This window comes from Oncorhynchus mykiss, chromosome 3, assembly GCF_013265735.2.
Source record: "Oncorhynchus mykiss isolate Arlee chromosome 3, USDA_OmykA_1.1, whole genome shotgun sequence".
In the NCBI taxonomy this organism is placed as follows: domain Eukaryota; kingdom Metazoa; phylum Chordata; class Actinopteri; order Salmoniformes; family Salmonidae; genus Oncorhynchus; species Oncorhynchus mykiss.
The window spans coordinates 36,715,048-36,721,047 of NC_048567.1; positions in this window are offsets into that span (position 1 = coordinate 36,715,048).

Sequence of the window (6,000 nt, forward strand, 5' to 3'; positions counted from 1 at the left end):
GGTGGTAGGGGAGGTGGACGCGGACATCGAGCGGGCGTTGAGAGTTGAACCTACGCCTACTCAGTGTCCGACCGGTCGTAGGTACGTGCCGCTTGGTGTCTGTGATAAATTGATTCGGTGGGCTCACACACTACCGTCTTCGGGTCATCCGGGGATTGATAGGACAGTGCGGGGTCTTAGGGGGAAATACTGGTGGCCCACCTTAGCTAAGGATGTGAAGCTCTATGTCTCTTCCTGTTCAGTATGCGCTCAGAGTAAGGCTCCTAGGCATCTGCCTAGAGGGAAGTTACAACCCCTCCCGGTTCCACAACGGCCTTGGTCCCATCTCTCGGTAGATTTCCTTACGGATCTTCCCCCATCTCAGGGGAATACTACCGTTCTGGTCGTTGTGGATCGGTTCTCTAAGTCCTGCCGTCTCCTCCCATTGCCTGGCCTCCCTACGGCCCTACAGACTGCAGAGGCTCTATTTACCCACGTCTTCCGGCACTACGGGGTTCCAGAGGACATCGTATCTGATCGGGGTCCCCAGTTCACGTCCCGGGTTTGGAAGGCGTTTATGGAGCGTCTGGGGGTCTCGGTCAGCCTTACCTCTGGTTATCACCCCGAAAGTAATGGGCAGGTGGAGAGAGTAAACCAGGAAGTGGGTAGGTTTCTGAGGTCAAATCGCCAGGACCGGCTTGGAGAATGGGCGAGGTACGTCCATTGGCCCAGAACTCACTTCGTCATTCATCCACGAATATGTCGCCATTCGAATGCGTACTGGGCTACCAGCCGGTCCTGGCTCCGTGGCATCAGAGTCAGACCGAAGCTCCTGCGGTGGAGGAGTGGGTACAGCGCTCTAGAGAGACCTGGCGGGCAGTCCAGGATTCTCTCAGGCAGGCCAGTGAACGGCAGAAGAGAAACGCTGACCGCCACCGCAGTGAGGCCCCGGTGTTCGCACCAGGGGACAGGGTCTGGCTCTCGACCCGAAACCTGCCCCTCCGCCTGCCCTGCCGGAAGCTGGGGCCGCAGTGTGTGGGGCCATTTAAAGTCCTGAGGAGGATAAACGAGGTGTGTTATAGATTGCAACTTCCCTCTTACTATCGCATTAACCCCTCGTTTCATGTGTCTCTCCTCAGGCCGGTGGTAGCTGGTCCACTACAGGACAGTGAGGTGCCGGAGGTCCCTCCACCCCCTCTGGACATCGAGGGGTCCCCGGCGTACATAGTACGAGCTATTCTGGACTCGAGACGCTGGGTGAGGGGCCTGCAGTATACCTCGTGGACTGGGAGGGGTACCGGGAGGAGAGGTGCTGGGTACCGGGCAGGGACATTTTTAGATCCTTCCCTCTTGAGGGATTTCCACCGCCTCCACCCGGATCGCCCCGCGCCTCATCCTCTGGGTCGTCCTCGAGGCCGGGGTCGGCGCGCTGCGGGAGCCGCGCATCGGGGGGGGGGGGGGTACTGTCACGAATCTCGCCGAAGATGGTGCCTCTTCCTGTCCGGGCGGCGCTCGGCGGTCGTCGTCGCCGGCCTATTAGCTGCCATCGATTCCCTTTCCGTTTGTTTCTGTTTATTGGGTTTAATTGGGTACACCTGTTTTAAGTTAGTGTTTGTTTGTAGGCTATTTAAGGGCACTAGGCCCGCTGGGTATTTGTGCGGGCTTGTTCTCTGTTATCTGGTGTATGAGTGTTATCTATATTTTTCCGGACGTTGTATTTTGGGACGGGTTGTTTCATGCGCCCTGGTGTTTTGCATGTCTGTGGCTCCACAGTCTTTGGAATAAAATATCCACGTACAGAATTACCTGCTCTCTGCGCTTGACTCCTCCACTCACCATTGTTAGAAGTTGTAACAGGTGGTGAAATAATTTTCTGTCATGGACAAAGGAACTCAAACATTTCGATCTGAATGTGCAAATAGTCAGGAATGATTCGCAAGGAAGGTGGGTCCTTTTCCGTCTCATCCTTTCCCACTGAATGAAGATTATGGTAAGGAATTATTTCCGAATAATATAAAAAAATGAAAATTAACAAATGTACAGAAAGATCAGTGCAAAGGCCAAATTACAGAGGAATAACTTTTTGAGGCTATTAAATCCTTTCAGTCTGGAAAAACCCCAGGGCTTGATGGCATACCGGTATAGGTATATCAAGTATTTTTTGATATACTAAAAGCTCCATTGTTAGATTGTTTTAATTACTCCTATATAAATGGTAATCTGTCAGAGACTCAGCAGGAAGGTCTGATTTCTCTATTATGAAAACAAGACCCAGATGGTGAACATAAAGACCAAGTCTATCTAAAAAAAACTGGAGGCCCCTTACACTTCAATGTTGTGATGCAAAAATACTACAAAAATGCATAGCACTCAGAATTAAAAGGGTTTTACCAGGTATTGTTCATCCTGATCAGACATGTTTTTTACATGGACGATACATTGGAGATAATATACGACAACTACTAGAAATGATAGAACATCATGAAACATATAAGAAGCCAGGAATGGTATTTATAGTGGATTTTGATCAAGTAAGACTGGATTTATATTTATAAATGCCTGGGTTTTTATAGCAACCCCAGGTGTAAAATAGTAAATAACGGCTATTTCTCAGAGAGTTTTGAATTGTCAAAAGGAGTTAAACAAGGGTGTCCGCTGTCATCATGTCTATTTGTTATGGCCATCGAAATGCTAGCTATTAGAATCATATCCAATAACAACATTAGAGGATTAGAAATCCAAGGCTTAAAAACAAAGGTGTCCATGTATGCCGATGACTCAAGTTTTATATTAAGTCCACAAGCTAGATCCTTGCAATGTCTCATTTAAAGATCTAGATAACTTTTCTGTACTCGCTGGACAAAAATCAAATTATGATAAGTGTACAATATTATGTATTGGATCCTTAAAAAATACAACTTTTACATTACCCTGCAGTTTACCTATAAAATGGGCTGATGGTGAAGTAAATAGAGGGTCCAGATTGTCAAGCCCAGCTGACCCTGTACGGGTCCAGGTTTTGCAGCTCTTTCAGAACATCTGCTATCTGGATTTGGGCAAAGGAGAACCTGGAGAGGCTTGGGGAGTAGCTGCGGGGGGGGGGGGGGGGGGGGGGGGCGGAGCTGTTGGCTGAGGTTGGAGTAGCCAGGAGGAAGGCATGGCCAGCCGTTGAGAAATGCTTGTTGAAGTTTTCGATAATCATGGATTTATCGGTGGTGACCGTGTTACCTAGCCTCAGTGCAGTGGGCAGCTGGGAGGAGGTGCTCTAGTTCTCCATGGACTTTACAGTGTCCCAGAACTTTTGGGAGTTAGAGCTACAGGATGCAAATTTCTGCCTGAAGAAGCTGGCCTTGGCTTTCCTGACTGACTGCGTGTATTGGTTCCTGACTTCCCTGAACAGTTGCATATCTCGGGGACTAGTCGATGCTATTGCAGTCCGCCACAGGATGTTTTTGTGCTGGTCGAGGGCAGTCAGGTCTGGAGTGAACCAAGGGCTATATCTGTTCTTAGTTCTGCATTTTTTGAACTGAGCATGCTTATCTAAAATGGTGAGGAAGTTACTTTTAAAGAATGACCAGGCATCCTCAACTGATGGGATGAGGTCAATATCCTTCCAGGATACCCGGGCCAGGTTGATTAGAAAGGCCTGCTCGCAGAAGTGTTTTAGGGAGCGTTTGACAGTGATGAGGGGTGGTCGTTTGACTGCGGATCCGTAGCGGATACAGGCAATGAGGTAGTGATCGCTGAGATCCTGGTTGAAGACAGCGGAGGTGTATTTGGAGGGCCAGTTGGTCAGGATGACGTCTATGAGGGTGCCCTTGTTTACGGATTTAGGGTTGTACCTTGTGGGTTCCTTGATGATTTGTGTGAGATTGAGGGCATCTAGCTTAGATTGTAGGACTGCCGGGGTGTTAAGCATATCCCAGTTTAGGTCACCTAACAGAACAAACTCTGAAGCTAGATGGGGGGCGATCAATTCACAAATGGTGTCCAGGGCACAGCTGGGAACTGAGGGGGGTCGGTAGCAGGCGGCAACAGTGAGAGACTTATTTCTGGAGAGAGTCATATTTAAAATTAGTAGTTCGAACTAAAACAACGCAAGATTTAAGACATCGTGCTTTTCAGCTAAAATTATTATATAGAATTCTTGCCACTAACAAAATGTTGAATATTTAGGGCATTAAATCATCGAAGCTCTGCAGATTTTGTTGTGAGGATACAGAATCAATAGACCATTTATTTTGGTATTGCCCTCAGGAAGCCTGTTTCTGGTCTCAGGTTCAGGAATGGCTGAAAATGCATAGCATTGATCTAAAATTTACCCTAGAAATAGTACTGTTAGGAGATCTGGAGAGACCGGGTCAGTCAATTACTAATACTCTTAGTAAAAGTATTTATCTTCAGCTTGCAATCTGTGGATTATGTTCAATTAAATAGATTGAAATTGTACATTAAACATCACAGTATAGTTGAAAGATATGTGTTGCTTAGAAACCCGAAGTGGGTGGTCAGCAGAGATAGATGGGATGGGCTGAGGGAAGCTGAGGGTTGGTATGTGTGGAGTTGCTGTGAGAGATAGAATGATGGTCAAAGATAAAAGTCAAAATAAATCATAATAAAAAGTACATTTGAATGACACTAAGTGGTAGGGTTTTTAAAACTAATGCCAGTTTGTCTGAGGCTGATGCCGTGCAGGTGTTTGTGCACATGCATATGCACTCACTCTCATTCAAATTAACACATACAAGAACACACGCATACATGTAATAGTGCCAGACATGCACACAACATATACAGTTGGCATTGCTGTTATGATTTTAGTTGTCCTTGATGTCCTTTGTTTTAAATGTATTTTATTTTTATTTTTGCATTGCTTGCTGTTTTCTTATGTCTTTTACACACACCAACAACCAAGAGAATGAATTAAAGAGAAAAAAATGTATCTTTAATTCATTCTCTTGGTTGTTGGTGTGTTGGGTGGGGAATGGGGGTGGGGAATGGAATGAATTGTATTTTTATTTAATTTTTTTATTCCTGGGGGGGGGTGTGCGAGGGGTCTCGAATGGTTGAGGGACAGCTATTGGGGAACTGTGGGGGTCTTGGAGGGTTCGGGTTTGTTTTTTGGCCTGGTGGAAGATCGGTCAGCATGCCCTTGAGCAGGGCATTGACCCTGGATGCTTCTGTGTGAATGGGAATCTGTGTTGGATGACTGGTATGATGTAGTTATTGAGCGGATTCACTGCAAGTATATTGTATGTCAAATCAAATCAAATGTATTTGTCACATACACATGGTTAGCAGATATTAATGCGAGTGTAGCGAAATGCTTGTGCTTCTAGTTCCGACAATGCAGTAATAACCAACGAGTAATCTAACCTAACAATTCCAAAACTACTACCTTATACACACAAGTGTAAAGGGATAAAGAATATGTACGTAAAGATATATAAATGAGTGATGGTACAGAACGGCATAGGCAAGATGTAGTAGATGGTATCGAGTACAGCATGTACATATGAGATGAGTAATGTAGGGTATGTAAACAAAGTGGCATAGTTTAAAGTGGCTAGTGATACATGTGTATTAAATTGGTTAAAGTGGCTGGAGTTGAGTTAGTGTGTTGGCAGCAGCCACTCAATGTTAGTGGTGGCTGTTTAACAGTCTGATGACCTTGAGATAGAAGCTCTTTTTCAGTCTCTCAGTCCCTGCTTTGATGCACCTGTACTGACCTCACTTTCTGGATGATAGCAGAGTGAACAGGCAGTGGCTCGGGTGGATGTTGTCCTTGATGATCTTTATGGCCTTCCTGTGACATCGGGTGGTGTAGGTGTCCTGGAGGGCAGGTAGTTTTCCCCCAGTGATGCGTTGTGCAGACCTCACTACCATCTGGAGAGCCTTACAGTTATGGGCGGAGCAGTTGCCGTACCAGGCCCGACAGGATACTCTCGATTGTGCATCTGTAGAAGTTGAGTGCTTTTTCCTGAGGTTGAAGAGGCGCTGCTGCGCCTTCTTCACGATGCT